Genomic DNA, 26,436 nt, shown 5'->3' with positions numbered 1-26,436 from the left:
CCTTTTAATTTTAACATGAAATTGTTGCAAATAAATTTTAAGTAATATCAAAATGTCAATGCCCCAAGTTGGGCAGAAACACTCAGTCATTAAGCTATTTAGAGAAATGAAACAATTTTTATTCCTATAGCCACTTAAGGTTTATGAAGCACTTTTAAATAGCAACTCTCGGAGGTAGACAGTGCACATCTTGTTATTTTTCCTATTTTATAGAAGGAGAAACTGAGGGTCAGAAAGACTGAGTCAGAATGACAGGGCAACAGGTAAAAAACTGGAAAAGACCTTAGAGATCATCTAATCCAATCTCCTCGTTGACAGATGAGGAAACTAAGTCCCGGAGTGACTAGCTTAAGATCAAGGACACCCTTGTCCCCTAGACTCCATAGCTTCTCCCCCTGAATCATGACTTTCCAAAGTCACAGAGCAGGCAAATATTCAGCAGTAAATCAAGAAAAAAAAAGAGCAGAATGAAAGAGAAGTAGAAAATAATGTGCACTAAATAAGGGGGCACATTTATACTTGCATATGTATATATGCCTTATATATGTGTATGTATTTGCACACGTGCTCTATAATTCCGATTTTTGAAGAGATAAGAAAGAAATCTGGCACAGAATTTCATTTATTAATGTAACTCCAAGAAGTGGCCAGGAAGGTTGTGATAAAATAGAGGAAGCCATTTTAATTAAAAAAAAAAAAAAGCTAATTAGTTTCCATGAATTGCTACTGCAATAACAATTCAATATAAACAAATGTTCATTTATACATATGTTCTAACAGTAAAATTTTTATTCTATAACAAATAAAACTACACACATATAACACAAATATACCTGTTCACACACCAATAACACTTTACCTCAACCCTTTCTCCTTTGGATAGAAATCTATGCAATAAGGCTGAAATGCAGTACTGGTACTATGGATTTGCTACGAACATCTAAAAGCCTATGGTAAATGCTACAGACGTTATAGATAAGTGAAGCTCCAAGATTAAAGAAGTGGGTTCTGAACACTTTATTCTAAGTGGAAGGTGCAGCAATGTAAGCAGACGAGTAAAAGCAAAGTCAGGGCTAGACTCTCCAAGAGTTTCTGGTAGGATTTCTTGGAGAGGTTCTTCCCCCCACATTACTAGTCTGATCTGCAGCTGTAAGCTGTAGCCACTAGAGGTCAGACCTTTACACCTGTCCGCAGCAGTGACATTTACATGAGCAGTACAGTACTCTGAATAACCTATGGTGATTCAAATATACATACATACATGCACATGTATGTGCACTCACACACATATATTCCTGGAATAATAAGTTTTTATACAACTAGTGATGCATAATAATGACTAGCTGTGGGAGGCAGAGGCAATATTAATCCTTGAGATCTTAAGGTTACATTAAGATTTACTGGATTTCCTACTCAGAGGGCAGGAAATTGGCGATTTACGTAGTCAAGAGACTTGGATAAGGCCACACAACAATTTGGATTAGAAGACTAAAAAATAAAACAGTTCACACATCAGTCTCATTCTGCTCTTACCTTTTGGGGATATACATGGAAATCCTGGAGCTATCATTTTGTTAGCACCTGGCTATAGCACAATTAATCTCAGCACTATTTTAATTATAAAGTGGTTTCACCTGGGAACTGTTAGAGAGCATTTATTACTGAGCCATGACATTATATATCCCCTATAAGATAATTCCACAACATGGAGCCCCCACAGAGCTAAGGCAAGGTTCCAGTGTACACTTATTCATTCTTTTATCATATGGAGGATAAGGATTTGTTTTCATTTTTTTTGATTGTTTGTACAAAGGGGTAAGTGCCTTTTAAAGGCTGATGATACAATTTAATAGGAGGGACTGGGGAAAAACAATAACACTTTACTTTTAGTTTCCTGCCAGATTCCTTAAAATACTATGCACTTTGATTATTGAGAAAGACAGAAATTCACTTCAGCAGTCATTGTTTACACAAGAGCAAACTTTTCTGCTTTGTTTCACCTAAGAAGACATATACAGTACATTATCAGTACCTAAGATGAATTTATTCATTTAAGAGATGTCTATTATATGTAGAGAAACCATGGTAGGCGCTAGAGATACAAAGGCAAAAAAAAAAAAAAAAGTCTTTCTCATCATGGAATATGCATTCTAGTGAGAGGAAAGTATTTAAGTGTCAAATACAGAAAGAAGACCTGAGTTAGTGGTCCTGGCTTTGCTGTTCTACGCACTGGCTGTTAAAACCTAGCCCTGGAGGTCTTCTCTGTAAAACCAAGGGGATGGACCAGATAACCTCTGACTGTCCTTTACAGCTCTAAAAGTCTAATATTTTATACTGCTTTCCACTTCCACTTCTACCATAGTGGTTCAGTTCCCCTCCTTTTTACCTCAATTATTAAAAGATTCTAACCTGTTTCACTGTTTCCAATACCTGCCCTTGCCAATTCACCTTTCACACAAGAGCTGAAGTAATTTCCTTAAAGTAGAAAACTGAGTATATGATTCTAAAAGCCTATGGAATAAATCAGAAGCACATCTGGCATTCAAGGCTCAGCATAATCTAGCTTCTTTCTACACTTATTTTACTCTTCTCTTTGTTTATACTCTAGCCACACAGAATTGCAGGCTGTCCCTTCCTCTTATCCTGCTTTCTCCTGTCTTAGGGTACATACCAGTATCTCCACCTATTCACAGTCTTTCCTTTTCCTTTAAGAAAATGTGACCCTCCTGATCCTCCAGCTAAAAGTGCGTTAGCCTTGCTCAGTTCTCTTAAGAAGTCCTTTTTGATTTCCTCTGTCCATTTTCCCCCATGTCAAGGCTAAGCTCGGAAGCCATTTCCTCCTAATTGTTTGGCCTCACATGTTTCCTTCATCCTAGAATGCCTTGAGCAACTCTATTTGGCCTCCACTGCCCACTTGACCATTTTCTAATTTGTATTATGAGTATCTACAAATCAATCACATCCTCTCAAGAGACCTTAGGGTCAAATAAATACAAAGACTGTAGTTTCTTCATCTTTGTAATACCAGTGCCTGGTATAGGGTCTTGCACATAGTAGGGACTTAGGTACTTTACCAAATTCTTTGATTATCAGAAACAATATTAATGGTTTGAGACTGAACTTTATTATAGTAATATTATAGTTTTACTTAATGCAATGTTACTTTAATACCAATATTTCCAGATAAGCTCATTTTATAAAAATTTGAACTTTGCTGGGACTACAGTATAGATGACAAAGGTTTTATGGAGGGGTCTTGGACCTATGACTTCATGGTTGAAGGTAGAGGAAACCATTTTCCCTAATCAACCAATCAATAAATATTTATTAAGTGCCTACTATGTACCAGGCAATGTCCTAAGTGCTATAATGAACATATATAAAATTTAACTCATTCTTGTCAGAAGCATTATCCTAGCTCTAGGTTTCAGATATTAATATTGACATTATTAATCATATTATTTTATTTATTATTTTTATTTATTAATTTTGTAATACCTATTATTTTGAATAATAATTTATCAATAACAACACTTAATTATTAGTTCATAATCATTCACAGCACCTGACAAATTAATGAGCTATTATTCTGATTTTCTCACTTTAAAAGATGAAAGGGAAGTCCTTTTAGCCACCATGTGGACCATACAGCAGAGGAGGTACCATGTTTTCCCAAAAGACTTTCAGGATGAAGAAACTCCCAGCAAAGAAGGAGGAGCAAAACTATCCCATTCCCCAGTGGCCTTGCAAGAAAAAAGCGAGAATAAGATCAGATACAGTTCAAAAAGGAAACATTAGGGAAGGACCACACTGGGCCTGTAAAGAACTTCTGGCATGGTCACGTACACACTTACCATGCACCAAGTCCAAACACATTATCAGGCTGCCCTTCAGAAGTGCATGTTATCACTCTCTCATTTGGGAAGGTTTATGCTAAGATGTAAATAAATATAAAGAAATTTATTGTCAGAGACTTATTCTGCCATCTAACTTTTATTCATTCTATTGATAGGCTTAGTAATAAATTTAAAGGTAATAGTTTAAAATAAGTAAAGGGAGCCAAAGAACAAAGCATCCTACACCAAAAGTTGGCCACTGAGCTCACTAAGGCCTTTAACATTTTGTGCACAAGCTCTTCTTCTTAGTATACTATCTACTGAGAAAACTGGGAAATGCGAGGCTATCAGGATAGAAACTAAAGATATCAAAGGACCATGAATCTAGAGCTTGACAAGATCTCTTACTCAACTTAGTCCAAGTTCTTCATTTTATAGATGAGGAAAATGCAACCCAGAAAAGTTGTGTCTTTCTCAAGGCTACATACATAGGAAACATCAGAGGTGTAATTTAAACTCAGTTCTTGTGACCTCGAAAGTCACTCTTTTACTGCTTTTTCCACTATAAAATGGTGCTTTCCTATTATCAAGATAAAAGAAATACAAGCATGTGCGCGCACACACACAGGCATGCATATGTGTGTGTGTGTGTGTGTGTATTCTCTTCTTTTAGGAGAAGGAGAGAAGTTTGGATCTATAATCTCAATATAAAGTAGTTCCAGTGAAAAGCTCCCTCTACCAGTATAGTCTAGTAACTACTTTTGTCTAATCTTGGAGGGCAGCCTGGTACACAGTTAGGATGTATCAAAGGTGAAACCTGCATCCTAGGCTTTTTTGACTAGTCCATCATCTAATACATTCACCTTAGTGACTGCCGGAAGAAATATTAACAACATAAAAAGAGAAGAAACTGACAGGAGATTACTTCTAAAAAGTACCTTTTAAAAATATATTAAGAAGTCCACCTACATTGCTATTAGCAGAATTCTCAACACAAAGGAAAATGGATGTACTTTTAATGCAGTTATTTAAATATAAACTACTGGGTTAAGTGAACTTAGACAAAGAAGTAGATAAAATATAATATTACAGCTGGAAAGGCTCTTTGAAGTTAATTTCGTTCAAGCCCCACCCCCATATTACATCAAAACTGGAACCCTCAGAGGTTGCCCAAAATCACATGACACAACCATGATCAGCCATGTGGTATAAAAGAAAATATGTTGGACCAGAATCAGAAAATGTGGATCCTGTATTTATCTAGCTGTGTGTGGTAGAGAAACCAGGGTTAAATTACTCAATTTCTTTGAGGCTCAAATTTTTTTTCATTTACAAAAAAAGCAATAATAATGCATTAATCTACTTCACAGACTATGGAGACACTAAAATAAACTTTGTAATACTTTCAACATGTAAATTATCATTATGCCATCTTTCTGGCTTGCTTTAAGAAGGTCCACTGCTGTTTACAGGCTTCACAAAGACTAATGGTTTCTAAGACAGTTAAAATATCTTCTTCCTTTCCTCTACCTCCAGAAGAAAAAAAGGTAGAACTTAGCATTTGTTTCACTTTAATTACACATTTCAATACATTGATGCATTCACAAAGTGAAGTTAATTAAAAGAACAAAAAGAATTTTCATATTGATTACATCTAAGGAAATTCACGCACACCCCTAAGTTGGTCTTAAAACATGACAGAAAACAAGAGAACACAACAGAAAACAGAAAACAATAGACTTAATAATAAGTTAAAACTCATCAAGCAACTGATTTATGTATAACCTTATGCTAGGCAACAAAGTAGGAAGAAGACACAGAGAAAGGACATAGTTCTTATTTAAGAGAAAGTGATATCAAAGAGGGAGATATGAGATATGTACATGAAAGAGAATACATTTAATACTGGAGTAGAGTCTGCATACATAAGTGATAGAAGGAATTCAAAATAAGGGGAAGGATCAACCTAGAAAATGATTTTGTCTGCATGTTAGGGGTGTGTTTTTGAAGTATGTCTTTAAGGAAATATAAGACTTGGATGTCAGTCAACCAACATTTATTAAGCTTCTATTATGTGCCAAGCACTGGGGAGAAACACAAAGGCAAAAATCAGTGCCTGCTCTCAAGGAGCTCACAGTCCAGTGCAGAGACAACAGGCGAACAGCTATGAACAAACAAGATATATACAGGATAAAATGAATCACTGGTCTCAGAAGGAAGGTACTAAGATTAACAAAAATTTGGAAAGGTTTTTTCCAGAAGGTAGGATGTTAGCTGAGACATGAGGGAAGCAAGGGAAGCCTGGAGGCAGAGATAAAGAAGGAGAGTACTGCAGGCATGGAGACAGTCAGTCTGTGGAAATGTTCAGGGTTGGATGATGGAGAGTCCCATGTGAGAAACCGCAGGGAGGCCAGTGTCACTGGATTACAGGTAATGTGGAAGGTAGCAATGTCAAAGATTTGGAAACTTGGAAGTGATCAAGTCAGAAAGGCTTTAAATGCCAAACAGTATTTTATGTTTGATCCTGAAGCAGAGATGGGTTGAGAAATTAAGGAAGGAAATCCCTCATAAGTGGACTGACTAGCATAAGAGATGGTCAAAACTAATGAGCAAGGCAGGAACAGAGAAAAATTAGAAAACTTGTTAGCAGAGGGACTCTGTGTTGGAGAACAGTGAAGCTGGATGGGCAAGACAATTGTTGACTTCCAGAAAGGGGAACTAGAGAGCTACTGTGTGTTTGTGAATAGGGCAGTAGTTTGATGAAAAGGGTTTTTAAAAAATTTAATTTGCTGTACAGATGGTCCAAAGTTAGGAGACTGTGATGCAGGATGACTGATAAAAAGGCTGATGAAGTAACAGACATGAAGTGAGGAAGGTATGGAAAAGGGAAGTAGTTCAGAAAATGGGGAGGAAGTACCACATACAAAACATATTATTATAGATATTATGTATGGGTAGTATTATGTAGGGAAAGGGAATAACCAAAGAAAAGCCCAAGGTTCTGACTTTGCGCTCAAGGAAAAGGACAGGACTTGGGAAACTGGGAAGCGGTGTCAGGAAACAGGTAATGGATTTAGTTTTAGATATGATGAACTTGAGATAGCAATGCTTATTATATCCAAAAGGAGTTGTCCCTGTGGGCAGTGGTGTATGAATAAAACACGTGATTTCATAAAAATAGTGAGCATTTACACAGTGACTATGATGTGCCAGGTACTGCGCTAAGCACTTTACAATTATTTTATTTGACTTGATTTCACTTGAAATTCCATATATATCCATTTTTTTTCATTTCATGAACAACAAATCTGGCAGGTAGGTACTATGATTATTCCCAATTTACAGGTGAGGAAACTGAGGACAGAAGTTAGGTAACTTGCCCAGGGTGACACTGCTAGAGGCCAGATTTGAACTAAGTTCTTCCTGACTCCAGGCCTGGCACTCTATCCACTGCGTCACCTAGCTGCTCAAATTTCATACTCCTCAGCCTTTGATCATTCAAATGAATGAACATTAAGCCCCTACGATGTACAGGAAAGGTATGCTACATGCTAGAGAACTTAAGATTCAGTAAGATCTCATTTCTGCCCTGTAGTAATGTAATAGGGTGTACCACTCTTGTTATTTCTAGTGCTTCTTCAGTTAGCAGATAGAGCACTTTGATTTGGAGGCAGCTGGGAATGTTCATTGTTTATACCTTACTGTTATCATGATCATCTTTACAGCAATCTCATATCAATATGGGTAAAGTACTAATGTGAACGGATCTTCCCCAACCAAACTTCTGGACGGAAGCCTGCCTTTCTAGTTTCTCACCATTGTTATAATTGATGAGCCTCAGGGACAAGATGTCCTGGTACCAGAAAGTCCTCAGTAGATTATCTGATGTATTATGTTATCCAAAGTAACTTCTGGTTATAAATTCAGCTGGTCAAGAATTGTCTCTCCATGAAAACTTGAAAAAAATTTCATTTTATTCTAAGTTAATGGTTTGATCTAAAGTCTCTGAGTCATGTTTTGCTAAGCCAAAGAGGTTAAGCCAAGGTTTATGTCCTTGTGACTTTTTCACTTGAGCTCTTCAAGAGATAAATTTTTGGCTTGACCTTTTTCCTGAAATGTTTCTGATTTAGGAGTATAGTTACAAAGTCCTGTTTACAGACCCGCTGTATTTGCGCTGCCCCACACAGCTGCAATGCTCCAGCAGAACCAAAGTATGTCCTTGGTCTCCACGGCTACTCCATGATTTCAGTGACCTTTCTTACCTGAGCCCAAGCAGGGTTAAAAGCGGATGTTTGCTTGTTTCGGGGCAGGAAATGAGGAAATATGAGTATTATTTTGTTTGTGTTCAGAGGAAGGTGTCACCTTAGCTCTTCCTTCCATCTCAGGCATTCTCTTTGACCTGGTATTAATTATGATTATTACCTTCAAATAGACTTCATTGATTTAGTCTTTGAGTTTATACATTAACTTTCCCACAAAGAAAACAAAGTAAAAAAATTGAGTCAATGTACTTATTTATTCTGTCTGCCCAGTGTATTCATATTCCTTTAGGCATCTGTAACCATTCATAGCAAATATAATTGTATATTGGGATGTTAGGTTCTATGAATAAATTAATTTATATAAATCTATAAATAAATTAATAATTTGCTTCATAAAAATCTTAAAGATAGTGAATCTGGCTTATATGTATATGTACACACACACATATAATTGTAGATGGAGTTCAATATATTTGTTGATGACCAATTATGTAAACATTTATTATGATGGCATAAATTATTATTCTTTTGGAAAAGAAAATATTTGAAGTTTTACATGAACTAAATAGAACTAGGACAACAATGTACAGAACTATAACAACATGAACAGGACAAAACACCTTAATTGAACTTTGGTTTCTGAAAAGAGCTGGGGAAAAACATACCTCCCCCTTCCCACTGTATAGAAGTAAAAGGCTATGAGTGTGGAATACTGCATCCATCTGTCTGTCTGCTTATCTTTCTATCTATCTGGCATGGTTGACAAATTACTTGATATTGCTATAAACTACTCTTTTTCCTTTTTAAAATTTTGTCCAAAAGGACAGCTGGCTGGGTAAAAAAAGAGGGAGGGAAGAGGGAGGGATAGATTCAGAAATAAAGATGACATTAAAAACAAAAGTTATCAATAAAAATAAGGAAAAAAACTCAAGTTTCTATTCTACATGCAAATTTTCCGTTACACATGGAAAACTTGCACAAAAGATTTGTCCAATTTCAACATGAGACAAAGAGATTTCCTGATGAAAAATGGTATATTTTTTGAAACTAAAATATTATTTCTAAACCCAGATAGCCACACACAGAAGGTCTCAACTCATCTTCAAAATTTTAATCTAAAATTATTAAGGCTTTTTAATACTTTATCCTGAATAAAAGACACATGATGGAGTCAAGGACATATTCAGAACATAAATAATAAACTTTTATACCATCTGAGTCAACATCATAATTATCAGAGAAGAAACTTCAAAAATACAAACTGGATTTGTGAAGGCATAAAAGCCATTAGTTACTGGCTCAAGCCTAAGGAGATGAATTTGACCTCACAGGTATTACTAATACTTAGTGTAAAGAATCCCACGTCTAAAATATGGCTCTAGATACATACACCTTAGCAAGAAGAAATGGAAGAGCTAAAAGGGATGAGGGGAGCACTTTATATTAAGAGGGTATGCTCACAGCAAACAAAAATCAGTAACCAGAGAGGGAATGCATTTGGGTGAGATTCAACAGAGGGACAAATAGAAGAGATTTTTATCATCAGAATATATTACAGATCACCTGCACAAGAAGAGGAAATAGATGAAAAGTTCAGAAAATAGATTATAAACCTGGAACACAGAAAGGGTACAGTAGTGATGGAAGAATTCAATTACCCAGACATCTATTACTAATCACTTTTTGCCAAAATGAAGAACTCTTTGACTTTTTTTTTCATCCTTCATAATGTGGAGAAAACAACAGGAAGAAGTTTGGTTCTGATTTTCACTAATGGAGGATGCTGAAGGTAGAAATTATGGGAACCCTGAGGGAAGTAACCACTTCTTTATGGCCTTTGGATAGAGGAGAGTAAGCCCTAGAATACAGGAGAGATTTCAAAATATTTTTTTTTTTATTTTTTAATGTTTAACAATCACTGCCATACAATTGAGATTTTATCCCCCCCACACCTACCCCCCACTACACCCCTCCCTCCCCACGACTGCATACAATTCTGTATAGGTTCTACATATACTTTCCTATTGAGTACATTTTCACTATAGTCATGCTATGTAGTCGGACTAAAATAAATGGAAGAAATCATATAACAAATCAAAACATGATACACAAAAACATACACATACACAAACATGATCTGCCACATTCTGTGAATGACTTCCATATTTCTTTCTCTGAGTGTGGAAGGCATTTTGCCTTAGAGAACCACCATTGGGATTTTTTTTTTAAGAAGTTCTTGCGTTATTACGAAATTCCAAGTCTACCAGAAAAAACTCTCATACACTGTGGTCATTGCTGTGCACAAAGTTCTCTTGGTTCTGCTCCTTTCACTCAGCATCAGGTCATATAAGTCCTTCCAGGCCTCTCTGAAGTCTTCTTGTTCATCATTTCTTATGGCACAATAGTACTCCATTACATTCATATACCATAATTTATTCAGCCATTCCCCAATTGATGGACATCCCCTTGACTTCCAGTTTTTGGCAACTACAAAGAGTGCTGCTATAAATATTTTTGTACATGTGGGACCCTTTCCCATTTTTATGATCTCTTGGGGAGATTTCAAAATATTTTGAGAAGGAATAAGGAGGCTCCCTTTGACTAAAATCTTTAAGAGAAAGTCAGCCCTAAAAAGATGGGTAACTCTTAAGGATGAAACTGTGAAAATGTAAAGGAAAAAAAAATCCAATGAGGAAAAAAAAGTTGTTGGAAGAGACCAATATGGATACAGAGACATCATTGATGAACTTAGATTTTATAAAAGAAAATATCAAATATGGAGTAAAGGTAGGTTAACAGAAGAATATAAGCACATGTCAAAGTAGTGAGAGGATCAAAAATAAGATAGGACTGCTGCCCAGGTGAATGGAGGGTAAAATTAACAATGGAAAGAAATCAGAAATTCCTATTTTGTTTCTGCTTTCTTTGCCAAGGTGAATGATCTTCAGAATAGTGGAGGGAGAAACAAATAAAGAGAATTGATACCCAATATAAATAAGGAAATAATAAGAGAACACCTAGTGGCCTTTGATTCAAGTCATCTGGCCTAGATGAAATACATCACTGGGTATTGAAAGAAATGGTGAGTGTCACAGCTGAATAACTACTGATGTTATTTGAAGGAAAATGGTGAACTGGCAAAGTATTGCAGGACTGGAAAACAAATGAAGCATTGAGTGAAGGAAAGAGAGACTAGTACCTGAAAACTTCAGGCCAGTAAGCTTTAATTTGATTCTTAGTAAAATTAGAGAGGGATTATTAAGGGGGTGGGGGGAGAGTTAGTGAAAATCTAGAAAAGAAAGTGATCACAAAGAGCTAGCACAATTTCATCAAGAAAAGGTCATGTCATAGAAGACAGAGAACTGGCCTTGGAACTAGGAAGACCTGGGCTCAAAGCACTGCTTCGGATGTTTATTGGCAGTATGACCATGAACAAACACTGCTCTCAAAAGTATCAACAACAGTGCTCTGGGCCAGATGTATCAAACAAGCAGCCTGACCCAGATTAAAAATTAATTGGGAAATACTTAACAAAATAGATGAAAATACAAGAAAACTTTGATAAGATTACTTTTTAAAATTAAGTAACTCTGTGGCTTAAGGCCTCATGTAAGGATTAGTGACTTCACTCTGATTTCTGTTTAATTGACATTGCTGCTCTAGGTCACTCTCTAGGACTAAAAGTTGAAGAAAAGGTGCCAAACTATATTGTTAGAAAGTTTCATTACCTGTGAGCTTTGTAAATCAATTAAATCACAGATCACAGTCATTTTTCTAAGCCCTCATAAATTGGTTGTTGTAGAAATAGTTACCTGCACTAGGGTAAAATATCTGATAAAACATTTCACATCATTCTTGTAATGGTATCACTAAATGAATTCAGAATTGGTTGAATGGCTGCAATCAAAGAATTCTCATTAGTGACCCCCATGTCAGCTTGTAAGGAAGTCTCAGGTGGAGTGACCCAGGGATGTGTGCTCTTATTAATGACATATAAAATGAAAGGTGGTACTCATATCACATTTGTAGATGGCACCAACCTAGGAGGGGTAGTTAACCTCCTAAATAACAGATTCAAGATCTCTTAGGCTAAAGCATTTGGTTGACTCTGAAAAGATCAAATTTAGTAGCGATAAACATGTAATTTTACAGTTGAGTTGACAAAATAAATTTCAGAAGCACAAGATGGGATGCAGCAGGGTTAAAGAGTATTTAGTCTCAAAAAGATTTGATAATCTTAGTGGACTGCAAGTGTAATATGAGTGAATAATGTTACATTTCACCCCCCCCCCCCAAAAAGGCCCAACAACCCTGACTAATATAATTTTGGACTGCACCAATAGAATCATAGCTACCAAGGATGAGGAATTTACCATTGTACAGATCTGCACAGTTGATCAGCTCTGATCGGATCACCTTCAGAGCACTATGTTCAGTTCATGGCACCACAATGCATAGATACACTTGGAGAGAATCCAGAGGGCCACAATCACATACTATTAAAGGGCCTGATGAAATCATACTGTATGGGATGGATTGAGGAAAATGGGAATGTCAGCTGGAGAAGATGAAACTCAAGGAGAACATGATAGCTGCTGAAAGGTATTTGAAAGATTGTCATATGGCAGAGGGATCAGATATGTCCTGTTTAGCCCCAGAAGGCGGACTGGGAGTTATGAGAAGTGCAAAGAGGAACATTTAGTCTTGGTATCAGAAGAAACTTCCAAATAGTTACAGCTACCCAAAAAGTGGAATATGTGGCTATGTGAAATAATGGGTTCCCACTTATTTGAAGTCTTCAAGGAGAAGCTGGATGACCCCATATCTTGCGGATTGTCCTGAGTATTTTTTATTGTTTATAGGGTGTATTAGACAGCTGCCAAGTTCCCTTCAAATTCTATAATTCTTTTTGGAATGACTAATCAGTCTGTGTATTCAAATGTAAAATAAACAAAAAATGTAGAGAATTTCAATGCCTAATATTGCTAGTCTAGCCTACTTCATCATACTTCAGTGTACTAGTAATGAGCATTACCAAATTCATATTTAATATTTAAAAGGATAAGCCCTGTGATGTTGCCTTGTGGGGGGCATTTGGTGATGGGAAGAGGATAAGAACCATGAATAATATAGCATCTTTTCCAAAGGTTTCCTAGGAAGCTGAGAATGACAGCTGTAACACTTAGAGATCATCAACCACTTAGTTATTTTAAATAATCTGACAGCTTCCTCGTAAAGAACAACACTGATGTACACTTACTATCAGATCTGAGTTATTCAGTCACTCTTGAGCACTCAATTTAAACAAGCCAATAAGAAAACTTTTGTGATCCCTCTCCACGAACCCAATCTACCAGAAAACATTTCATGCTTTCCTTACATGTTAGTACTCCTCTAATTCCTTTCCTTATACGCCCATCATTCTCTGGGAAAATTTATAATATTTATCTAGGTTTCTGAGTGGTAACTGACACATTCCTTTCATGAATAAAGTGGGAATGAGGAAATAGAATGAGGAGTTATTGAAAACTCTTGTTTAATCAAATAGAAGCCTGTTTGCTCTTATGCCTTCTTTCTATTTGAGTATCTTACTACCCCTTGCTGATTGCCTAATGTAGGGCAAAACTAAGTGGGCATGTTGATTGAAGTTCTATTAGAGGAGGGTCCCTAAGCATTTTAGGAAGAACTCCTCTCCCAAACTTTAAAAATCAAGGAAGAAATAAACTAAAGGCAAAGGCAGAGATCCCTTATGCTCTTTTTGAATGGGTAAAATGCTTAAATTTTAGGTGACTGAGCATGGGAAGAGAAACTGCATAGCCCTCAGAGTAAATCAGGCAGCTGGGTTGCACAGAAGAACTAGAGGTCAGAAGAGCTGAGCTTAAATCTGCACTTTGGGCATGTTCTGGATGTGGGACCCTCAGAGAGTCACTTAATTTCTTTTAGCCCCAGTTTCCTCATCTGTAAAATGGGGATATTAATAATAGCCCCTACCTCCCAGAGTTGTTGTAAGGATCAGATGAGATATTTGTAAAGCAGTTTGCAAAATTTAAAATGCTATATGTTAGTGTTATTGTCATTATTTTTATGTAGCTCTTTGTCCAAACAATAACAGGATTCATACAACTTTAGGGGGGAAAAGATTTAACTAGTGAAAACAGATGAGCAACATAAACCCAAGGAACATAATCTGAGTGTGGCACAGCGCAAAGGTCACTGGTTTCGGGGTGTGAGCATAGCTGGCCAAATCCTGCCTTTGCCAGTCATTGCCTACGTGACCTTGGGCAAGTCAGTTAACTTCTACAGGTGTGGGTGCAGGACCAGATGGCTTCTGGGGTCCATGATCCAGTGAGTTAGAGATCATACATGCATTCTAGGATAATGGTTCACATTTGTTCACTCTAAAAATAATCCATCCTTTTCCTTTTTTCACCTCAGTTTGTAAAGTACTTTCTTCACAAAACCCGGGAGGCAGGTAGAGTAAATTATTATATTCATTTTATAAATGACTCAAAAAGATTCATTAACTTGCTAACAGTCATAAAGCTAGGCCACAGGAAATTAGAACTTGAATTCATGTCTTCTGATCCAAGTCGAGGGCTTGTTATACTAAAGTACCCTGAATTATGGAAAATGTTGATTTCCTTTTCCCTTCTATTTTTTTTTTTTTGATTCATACTTGAGATGTCATTGGTATAAGGAAATGTTCAGTGTGAGAACTAGGAAACTCCAAGACTGGCAACTCACCAATCAATGCTTTGTATTCTTAGAGAGTTGCCAGGATGCCTAGAGGTTCATTGAATGGCCTAGTGTCACATATGTAGATAGGACTGGAACCAAGGTCTTTCTGCCTCTAGTTCTAGCTTTCTGAACTATTATGTTGTTTATCTTCTTCCCCTTACCCTATGAAAATTAAATTAATTACTCAAAAATATTATTTGGAATTTCAGGTCAATGTCATAAGTACAGTTGCTAGCTTAGAAATGTCATCTCTTAGGAATACTGATCCACTATCATATTTTGACAAATACATTTAAAGTTCCAATGTGATTCTAGGTTGGAGTTTCTATACCCTACTACTATGTGTCTGATTTCATAATATCTTCATCCCACTTATTAAAAGAACTATAGAGATTCATTTTAAAGCATTATTAAAATGAAAAAAAACAATGTTATTACATGTTACAAGAATTTCATGACACCCTGAGATAACTAGAGTGGGATAGTAGATCATAAAATTGGGACTAGAGATTAGAATCGATATTGGGTAAACACTTATTTTGGAGTTGAAAAGTGAAATAATGACAGTTCTTAGTATCAGATTACTAATTACTAGCTTTTATTCTTCAGTTGTTTCAGTTGTGCCTTCATTACCCCATTTAGTTTTTTTGGGGGCAAAGATATTGGAGTGGTTTGCCATTTTATTCTCCAGCTCATTTTACAGATGAGGAAACTGAGGCAAAAAGGGTTAGGTGACTTGCTCTGGCTGACACAACTAGTAAGTATCTGAGGCCAGATTTGAAGTCAAGGAGACAAGTCTTCCTGACTTCAGGCCCAGAGCTCTATCCACTGCTCCACCTAGCTGCCTGAATTACTAGTAAGATTTATGTAAAAAATTCCAGAGAATCACCTTTGGATTTATAAACTCAAGTTCGGCACAGGTTAAAACCAAGACCAACTGTTGGTCCTACATCTTCTGGCAAACCTTTAAGAAATAAAAGAGTTACAGAAGCAGGCTTCAAGAACAGAACAGAGATCTGGCGTCAACAAGGAAACATTTATAAAGACTAGAACCTTTCATGATCTTTGACAACTAATGGTATTAAATGTTAAAAGCTTCAGAGCCAATGAATTACAGCCTAATTCTGTTTCTTTTTGTTGGCTTAGCTAAGCATCCCTGCAAAGAGTGAGTCTAGACTAAGAGGCGATATTAAAAACAAAAGGTTAGAGATCATCATGGGACATTAATTATGCAAAAGAAGGCAAATGGAATTTAATCAGAAGCAGCAGACTCAGTGAAGGAAGGATTTTCTCTTTTTGACAGAGGCGGTTAGGAAAACATTTATGGTAATGCCACAGCATCTGCTGATTACAGTCAAAGCTGCAGGACAGAGGTGTAAAATCACTGAACCATCTTGACAGCTTGTGGTTACTCAAGCCCCATTCTAACAATATTTCACAACGAAATCCACCCAAATCTGAAAAACAGCCAAAATGCTTAAAAAGAAAAATGATTTAGTTTGTATTTACTTTAGCAATTAATATCTGACATTTCAATACCAGATATAAAAATGTTATGTGTAAATCATTATATATTTAAGATTTTCATAATTATAATTTTCTAATCCACTTAGGATGCTTTTGATCTGCCTGGTTTTTTGTTTGGAAGATATCTTTTATACATAGGTTTTTTAAAAAAACAAGTCTTAAATATTTTAAAAGGGAACTGAGAGATACTGTAATGTGGTAGAAAGGATCCCAAAAGTCAGGAATTGAGGGATCTGGGTTTTCATTCAACTTTGGGCACCAACTAGCTGTGTACTCTCAGGCAAATCACTTAACTTTTTAAGGTGCAATTCACTATATTTGCAAAATGAGGGGGGCCAAGATGAACTGGAGGGTCCCTCTTGTTAGAAAATGGTATGATTCTGAATTTAACTCCTTTGACATTTATGGAATCTGAACCAAATATATCAATTAAAGCATTACCAGGGAAATCTCTGTGTTACAGAGACTGATAACTTCAATAATTAATAAGACAACTGTGAGTTTCTCTAAACAGAGAAACAATGATATTATGAGCCAAGGTGACATTAGAGCAATTATGTATTCACTGAAGGACTTCCAGAGTAACCATTTGTACATTATCACCTATCAGAAAATTGTAACAAGGGAAATGAGGAAGAAAATGTACTCCTACATCTATTAATGGAAAACACATTTAAATATCAGCTATTTCAGTGAGCTTTTGTGTGGGCAAATGCAGGCTGGTGTTTAAATTTAAATCCCTGAATGACCAAAAAATCCTAGAGAACAAAAGGCTGTACTGTAAGCCTCAGAGGTTAACATTCACAAAAGTAAATGTCTCATATCTTATCCCCAAATCATCATCAAAGACTTTCTGTGCCAAGCTGCTCTGGGATTTCAACTAAATATTATTCATAACAGGAGAGATTAAAGAAAGGAAATAAAAACTTTAAACTGACTTTTCTAACAGAAGCTAGTGAAAATAAGGTCAACAAGGGATGGATCCATTATTGTCTTTTTTCTTGGTTAGTTGAATGATTTCAAAATATGTTTGATAAATAACATAATAATCTGTATTAACATCTGTTAATTAATAGCATAATATTTTGTATTAATATCCACTAACATAATATTCTATATAGCATGTGCAATTTAAAAACCTGAATTTCTTTAGTTCTCTATTCAATTTCTTGTCCTTAATACTATTCGATAGTTCAAGACTTCTAGTTATAGATACAGTTTGCTGATGATGAAAATATAGGAATTAGACAACTAAAGTAAGTGGTGAATATTAAGAACTGAAAAAATTTAAAACATTTTTAAGTTAAGAAACTGAAATTTCAACAGGAAATATTCACTACTCTTAAATGTGCATAGCATTGTGGTAGGTACTTAAATAAAAAAAGCACACAGTTGGAAAGGATCTTAGTGGCTATTTAACCCAATCTCACCCCATGTAGCTATAATTAAATGAACTCTAGCAAGGAGTTATCAAATTTGTCCTTGAACCCTTCTAATGACAAGGAACTCATTACTTTACAAGTACATTCTATTTTTGGACAGTTCTAAATATTAGAAAAGTCAGAATTTTCAAATACAGAGACAAACTCTGCTTATACCCTAATCTCAGTCCTAGTTCTACCCCATGGAGTTATAAATAATTAAATCTAATCCTTTTCCCAAATGACAGTCCTTCCAATATTTTTAGACAAATATTATGTCCCAATCTCTTGTATACAAGTCTCAAAGATTCTCTGGGATAAAAGTATAGAAGGTAGACATTTGTTTTACAAAGGCTGATTAAATACTGTCAGTCACCAACAACAAGATTAACGCACAGTGACCAGAGACAACGAATAAGCTAAATATGCAAATGATACAGATCAACTTCCAAAGCGCTGTCCAAAATATTTTGTTGTTTTAGAATTACCTGATCTAATACTGCCTGAAAAGGAGCCAACTACATCTTATAGATCTTTTAAAAGAAAAATTCAATGCAATGATACATGTATCACACAATAACAATTATTATGTAGGTAACACATTAAATGGAGTGCTGAAATGAAAGTAAAACAAACAAACAAACTGGGACTACAATGGAAAGAGGCCTGGATTGGGAGTTCAAGGGCCTGAACTTGGCTCTTGGCCTTGCTACTAACTGTGTAACCTTGAAAAAGTCAGTTAGCATTTCTGGGCCTGAATTTCCTCAGATGTATTATTAGGAAGTTGGGTGAGATAATCCCAAACATTCTTTCCAGTGGTTAGCCCTGTGACTCTAGTTTGATCGGTAGTTCTGCCACTGACTAGCTGTATGCCCTTCTGGAAGTTATTAACATTTCTTTCATTTCTTAGGGGACTTGGGATTTCAGGAGCTGATTTAACTAATGGGAGGTGAGAGAACTCCTAGATAAATAATATTACCTGCTAAGAATGATGAACCCTTTTATAGGCTGGAGTGAAATGAGAAGTGAAGCAGATTACTTTAAGATTATTATGCCAAGAAATACAGAAGGGACAGACTGGGAAATAGGTGTAAGTAAAAGAAAAAAATGATATGGATGATATGGTTGGTGGTATGAGGGTGAGCTTTAAAGCATCACCTAAGGATTTTAAATGTAACATGCTGAAGTGAATGATAAACAAGTGGCCTGGTAGAATGTATGACAGAGAGCAGATGGTTACTAATAAAGAATTAGATAAGATCAGACAGTTAGATGTTCTTAGTGTACGTAGAACAGCTCTGAATAAAGCATAATTCTTCAGACTGGATGGAAGGAAAAGCTGTTAGGAGGTAACAAGAGCTACAGCCTTGGTTTCTGATGGAAAAAGACAGATTCATGAGTAAGGTAGAAAATAGCAGAAGCTTGTGAAAGACTCTGAATTGGAGAAAACCAATCTTGATAGCATGAAAATATATTTTCCATCTATACAATTTTGAACATAGTTCTATTCACTTACTTTAACAATTAAGATTATCTAAACTCTTTCCTATTCCCGTTGATCATCATTAATCTCTCTTAAAATTATTTTGTTTAATTTTACTTTTAATTTTATTTCCTGACTTTTTCTTTATTTCTACCTATAGAATATATAAGTCCCTTGAGGGCAGGAACTATTTCCAGTTTCTCTTTGGATCCACAGTAAATATTCTATAAATGTTTGCTGAACTGAATTAAGATACAAAGATAAAAATATAGAACCAGTTCTCAAGGATTTTTTTTTTTTACTACTGGAATACACAGAAGATAAAAATAAATTTAAAAAAAGTAATTTGAGGTCAAAGAGAACCCAGGGAAAGAACATACAGTATATCAATGGAACAATAAGTAAAGCTACAAAGGTAATTTTTGCAAGGGTTGGAGGAGAGGCATTAGCAGAGAGGTGGATCAAGAAAGGTCTGATGGAGCAGGGGGCACTGAGACGGGCTCTGAAAGAAGAGAGGGGCTCCAAGAGGCTAATGTAAAGAGGAGTTCATGCTAAGGGTGAGAAGAAGCTTGTACAAAGGCAAGAGGACAAGAGATGGTATACTGTGGCAGGCAAAAAAACATATATTAAGTGCTTATATATGCCGGGCATTGTAAAGGTTAAGAAGGAAAGATTGTTCCTACCTTCAGAGAGTTCACATTCTAATGGAAGAAGACCATATATAAAAGGGGAGCTAAGAGGGACAGAGGGGTGAAGCGGCATCATAACAAATTCTGTGGAATCAGAAGCTCTGCTGAGAGGAAAACAAAGCATGATGCGCGGCTGGCTTGAGCTCATCCCCAAATTTGGGCATGAGGAATATCAACTAGGCTAGTTTGGCAAGACTGCAGAGTTGTGTGAGGGGATCTAATACATGACTGACTGGGCTGGAAAGATAGGCTAGAATGAGATTTTGAAGAGTTTTAAAAGCCAAACACAAGAGTCTGTATTTTTTCCTAGAGGCAACAGGGAGCCACTGGAGGTTTTGAGTGCTTTGGTAATAGTACTTTGGTAGCTGGGTGGAAGATAGATGGATGAGGGGAGAGACTGAAGGCAAGGATACCAATAAGGAAAGTTTTGCACAGGTCCAAGTGAGAGGTGATGAGGGCCTGAATTAAGGTAGTGACTACATGTGTGGAGGAGGGACAGAAGTGAAAGATGTTTTGGAGGTAGACTCAGCTAGACTTGAAATTTATTAGACATGAGAAGTGAGGAAAAATAAAGTATTGAGGATGACACTCAGGATGGAAACTTAAGTAGCTAAAGGATGGGGTTATCGATTAAAATAGGAACATTAGTAGAAGGGAAAGCTTTTGAGAAAGGTAATGAATTCTATTTTGGCCACATTGAATTGGCAATGCTTATGGGAAATCAGTGGAACATGTCAAATAAGCAGTTGATACAGAATTAGAACTCAGAAGAGAGACAAATGCTAGATACATAGAACTGGCAGTCACCTGAATAGAAATGATAATTGAACCCATGGGATATGATGAGATAACCAAGTGAGAGAGTAGAGAGATGGAGAAGAGGGCTCAGGGGGGAAAATATAAGTTACAATCACAATTAGAGGGTGTAACATGGATAATGATCCATCTAACAGAAAATAGTCAGGAGCATAGGGTGTTTAATGATGTCAATCTGGTCAACAGGTCAAGAAGGATGAGGACTGAGATGGTTTCCTTTCTGTCATATTGGGTCGATAAACATTCCTTTAAGAACTCAAGGGTAAAGTGAATAGAATATATAAAATCACTTAGAAAAGAAAAAAACAACATGATGGATATTATGACCTATAGAACACTGAAGACTGCAAGGGAATAGGAGGAAAAGCATTCAGTGAAGTGGCAGATGAAGTTTAAAACTGCATGGTCTGCCTATGTCGGGAGGGCGAAGCTCCTTTTTCACTCTTTTTTGCAACCTCTTATAGTCCGGCTATGAAAAGAAAGTGTTCTCTTCAAGATACAGAGCTATACATACATACACACAGATATAAAATATATTGACTATGAAAAGAGATAGTTTAAGGTAGGTATGTATACATAGAAGTATCCCAGAACTAGCTAGAGTAGGACTGAGGTGGAAGCAGCAGCTGTGCAGACACCAGCATCAACTTCACAGATCCACATCTGGGTGGAGAAAGCTAGGGGAGCCTTCTGTACTTGTCAGGTTCACTGCCTTTCCTTTCTTCTTCAATCTCTCTATCAGCGACTGACCTTGCCCATTAGCTTGCATACATTTTGTGTATACTTTAAGGTACAATATCATCTCTTCCTACAGAATGTCAACTCTCCAAGAAATTGTTCATTTCCGTCTATGTATCCTTAATGTCTAGAATAGTACCTGGCTCTAATAAATGTTTGGTGAATGATTAACTCACAATCCAATACTCTTTCCACTTGACTATATTTTGCCTATGTCAATATCATTTCTTAGACTAATAGCTCATAAAAGGAAAGAGTTTATTATATCTGCAATATTGTAACAATATTGTTTTCTACTACTTTCTACTGGAAATGCTTGGTATTTAAGCTCTATTATATGCTAAATAGACTTTTGTGGGCTAGGTTAAGTACATTTATAATATTGTTCCTAAAGGAAAATTCACTGTGAGTTTCAAACTGGTTTACAAATGAACTGTACTTTGGGGAAAAAATCAATTATTATGTTGGGGACTGCCTTGAAGATATTTTACTAAAGGTCCTAATAAATTGGCAGACAGGCTTTCTGTAGGTTTTTTGAGCTAAGGTGTAGGTATTTCAAGATTTATATGAAACACATAAAAATCTCAGGAATATAATGACTTTAAGAATGGATTAGAATTTGTGTGTTAATAAGTAAAAAATAGAATAAGTGGAAAAAACCCACACTACCTCCATTCCCTTCCACTCCCAATTCCAGAGGCTTCTAAAACAAGCCAACTTTTGCTCATGCAGAGGGGGAATGAAACAACGCACCTTGTACAAAGAATTAGGATTTGGCTTACCTATTCAATTTGTTAACTATTTGTCACCCACAAGCATCTGGCTGCAAATTCCCAACAATTTTCCAAAAAAATATTGATTAACAATTCACTACATGCAAGGCACTAGGAATATACAGATGATAATTCATCGTCCTGAAGTGTCCTCGACAATCAGCTGTGCCCACACCCCACCTGAACTATCAGAACTTTTTCTCTACTTCTCATTTCACAAATTGATATGTTTTATAATTATCTGTGTATATATCATTTTTTCACCTACTAAAATGTAAGCTTTGTGAGTGCAGGGAACCAATTCATTTTTTTTTTCTGTATCCGCCATAGCATCTAGGATAGTGCCTTTCACGTAATGGCATTAAATGTTTGTTGAATGAATGAATTCAAATAAAAGAGGAATAAAATTTATCTATAATGCATCATTTGAGGACATATGGCAAATGACTGGAAGTTTAAAATAAGAAAAGGCAATATGCAACCTTCTCTGTGCTGACAGAATTTATTAACGATGTCATATTACAGAGGGTATGAGATGTTTCATATTAATAAAGTTATAATCTTTGTGGCTGTTACTTAGATATTTGTCTGTATTAAGTACATACTTCAGCAAAATTCTGAATAAAATTAATCTGACATTTAAGTCTGTATCTAGCTCAGGTTTCTTTGGAGTATACAGAAATAAACAACAGAGACAAGCAAAAGAGAGGGGAAGAGCAAAAAAAAAAAGGAAATGTGAAGGGAGAGAAAATGAATTAGCTTAAGGATATTTACAATTTAGGAGGGCCATTTTTTAAAATGCTCAAGTACATAATTCATTTACAGATGACTGATTGAAGGTGTTTAAGACCTGTGTAAGCCATTGCTTTCATGTGTAACACAAACTGAAGGATTCAGTCCATTGATCCTTTGTATACAATAGTAAAAATAATTCTGAACTTTCAGTGCTAAGCTTGTGCTGTGTACCTGTAACTACTAAAACTCTTCACTGAGATGAAGAAAAATTGAAAGGGATTTTCACCAGCAAAATCTGAGATTTGACATTTAAAATTTCTCTACCAATGGTTCCGTATTCCTTTCACTCCAAACATATATGAAAACCTTAAATGCATCTGATTAACTATGGGATAGAGTCTTTCCATGTCTTATTTAGTGGATAACTCTGGCAGCTTTAAGAACCTATAAACTTTGTTGAGTTTTAGGTAGACCCCTTATTTTAAAAAATCAGTTTTTTTCACATGTGATTTCTGAGTTTAGCCTTTTAGTCTCTTCCAAAGCTTTTAAAACTTGTTTGAAGATCCATTTGTAGATGCAGGAAAAGGGAGTAAGCATTCCTGTAGCACCTACTACATGCTGTGCATTACACTAAACAATTTACAAATATGTCATTCCATCCTCACAACAACCCTGAAAGTTGAGGTTATTGCAAAATCCCTATTTTACAGTTGAGGAAACTGAGGCAAATAGCAATTAAGTGACTTTGCCCAGGGTCAGGCAGCTAGTAAATGCCTGGGGTCAAATTTGAACTCAGGTCTTCCTGACTCCAGCCCCAGCACTGTATACACTGTGTCACCTAGCTGCATACATGCAAGATACCTAAGTATATAAAGCAATAAATGTCTTGTATAATCTGACAACCATTAAGGAAATTTTCTCCTAGTTAATTAATTTTTCTTCACAAGCAGGCTACCAGATCTGCTCTTACAACAATTCCCTCCACTCCATTACAGACTCCCTGCTTTGAATAGCACCTACTGAAGCTGCTTCTTCTCTTTTTCACATGAAGTTTTCAGTTGTTAACAATTTTGAAAGAGTGACAGACAATCAGGTAAGCAAACAACTTATCCTTATTTGCTTCTAGTTTCTGAAACAATCACTTAGAACAAGATTACAAGATTCCCCTCAGCAGCAAGAGCCAATCAGAGGGGAAAACTTCACACACACACACACACACACACACACACACACACACACACACACACACACACACTTTTACCTTTGGCTAAGATTTGCCTTTATTTTTTACCAAGAAATATAAGAGTGAGGCATATTCAAATCCACAAACACTTATTAAGCACCTACTATGTACTAGATCCTGTATTAGACCCTGGTGATAAGATAAAACAAGACACTCCCTGCCCTTAAGGAGCTGACATACTATTGAGGAAGACAACATACATTTAAATAAGCATACACAAAATATACACAAGCGCTAGGGATACAAATACAAAAACAGGCTTTTACTTTAAGAAGTTTACATTTTATCAGGGAAAATAACGTACACATAAGTTGATACAAAGCTCTCTTTCTTTCTCTCTTTGTAAAGTTAGTATAAGGTATGGTGGGGGCTGGGAGGAGAAGTAATAACAAATGGGAGGATCAGAAAAAGCCAAATGAAGGAGGGGGCTCTTGAGCTGAGGTCTGAAGGAAAGGAGGCACTCTATGAGATGAGGAGCGAGTAAGTTCCCGGTGGGAACTCCATGTGCAAAGACGTGGAGATGGGAGAGAATGTCATATGTGACAAAGCAAGGAGGCCAATTTGGCTGGATCACAGAGTATTCAAAGGGGAGGAATGTGTAGTAAGTTTGACAAGGTGGTTGTTCTTTGTCCTTCATTCTCAAAGAGGACCATGACATCAGGGAAGTGATGCCATTACTTGCAAGTGAATTGGATTTAAGTGAGGGAGGGCCATGCAAAGTCATCAGTCTCACTCTCTCCTCCAGAGCCATTAGGGTCCAGTGGCAAGATATGGATCAGGACAACATCTCTCCCTGATGCAGTGGGAGACCTTGGCCTTTCTAAGGTAAGGTCTTAACTAGGTCTCAGTTTGATAGAGGCAATATCCATTCAGTGATTTAGGTTAGATAAGAAATGAGTCAAAGAATAGCCTTTAGTCAAAAAAACAAAAAATCTGGGAGGGGAAGACTCTCAGAGTTTCTGGTCAAAACAGAAACAATTGCTATTTATAGTCACTCAGAGACATCAGGGCCCAAACAATGACTGAATCAGGCTTGGGTTATTATTGGCTAATCAATGAGAGTCAAGGTAGTCTGGAGCTGGATGGCGAAATATTTTAAAATGATAGTTTCTAACCAAGATGGCTGTCTGAACCAGAAGCAGACAGAAAACAGGAAAATGTGTATTCTCCAAAGTACTACATCGCTGTCATGGAGGACATCCTGCCTAAGGATCTTATAGGTTCCTGGAAGACACTAGGGTCAAGACTGGGAGCGTGAAGACTTCAGCTAGAATGGGAAAAGCTATGACAGAGTGACCTGGGAAGGAGGATCCAATGTTGTTAGCAAATATTCTCTCATCTTTGTTACACTGTTTTCCTAAGAGACCATAATTTTTATTAAATCCTTGTTGGCTAACCACTAGGTCAGTCAATCTGACAAACATCATTATTCTGAGTAGCTGTAACTTTGCTCTTTGGAGACAAAATGACAGAACTACTTAAAATAAAAAAGGAGAGGGATTCTCTATGTATAGTGAGGATTTTCAGAAGATTCTATTTCCTGTTGAATGGTAACATTTAGTGAAGACTTCTCAGGGGTGTGAGACTCCTCCCTAGAGTAGAAGAGACCTTAGGCCCAGGTTTTGATTACTCCAGAGTCAGGTGATTTCCATATAAGGCTATAAGGTGCATTAGGATCAATGATTGGCTAAGGCTCACTAACTTCTCAATACTTAATTTGCATACGTACATGCAGTCTGCAGTCCTCACTTTGGTCTGCCTGATGTCAATGCTTCATTTGCATATGTTTTCAATGCCTAATTTGCATATGATGACGTGTATTTTCCTGGGCTTTGTAATGGTAGGGGAGCGGGAAATGTGAACCAGGTTCCAAAAGGGATTGGTTAGATTCCCTGCCTAGAATGTAAGACCTTGCTTCTCAGCCAATGAAAATAATGGTCAGCAGTGGGAGGGGGCTTTTTGCATCAGAGCCTATATAAGTTGCCATTCTGCTTCTATAAGGCGCCTCCCGACTCAAGCTTTACTGGTGAAGGGACTGCCTGCTTCTCCCGAGAAGTGAATAAAGGAGATTTTCTATTCTTACTTTGAGACACCTCTGAGCAGTCAACTTGAGGAAGGGAGGGGGGGGCGGGGTGTCATGCTACACACACTGTTTACATTGCATAGGTTGCATCA

At 36.6% G+C, this 26,436-nt stretch overlaps 1 protein-coding gene, 1 long non-coding RNA gene and 1 pseudogene across 3 annotated transcripts in view; 2 read left to right on the top strand and 1 right to left on the bottom strand.

Annotated features, from left to right (window-relative positions):
- DIAPH3 (diaphanous related formin 3) overlaps positions 1-26,436 on the bottom strand; it is a 464,308-nt gene that overhangs the window by 22,603 nt on the left and 415,269 nt on the right. The gene's annotated exons all lie outside the window — the stretch shown is intronic.
- Positions 1-26,436, top strand: part of LOC140509506 (uncharacterized) — a 55,086-nt gene that overhangs the window by 293 nt on the left and 28,357 nt on the right. Inside the window, exon 1 of one of the 2 annotated variants that reach the window (XR_011968788.1) lies at positions 23,444-24,111. The exons of the other annotated variant lie outside the window; for it this stretch is intronic. This is a non-coding gene — a long non-coding RNA (uncharacterized lncRNA). Of the gene's footprint in view, positions 1-23,443; positions 24,112-26,436 lie in introns of those variants that run through there. 2 annotated transcript variants of the gene reach the window in all.
- On the top strand, positions 3,558-3,822 carry LOC140509503 (large ribosomal subunit protein eL39-like; annotated as a pseudogene).

This window comes from Notamacropus eugenii, chromosome 6 (assembly GCF_028372415.1).
Source record: "Notamacropus eugenii isolate mMacEug1 chromosome 6, mMacEug1.pri_v2, whole genome shotgun sequence".
NCBI classification, from domain to species: Eukaryota; Metazoa; Chordata; class Mammalia; order Diprotodontia; family Macropodidae; genus Notamacropus; species Notamacropus eugenii.
Note: the sequence above shows the minus strand (reverse complement) of the source record. Positions and strands in the feature narration are given on the sequence as shown.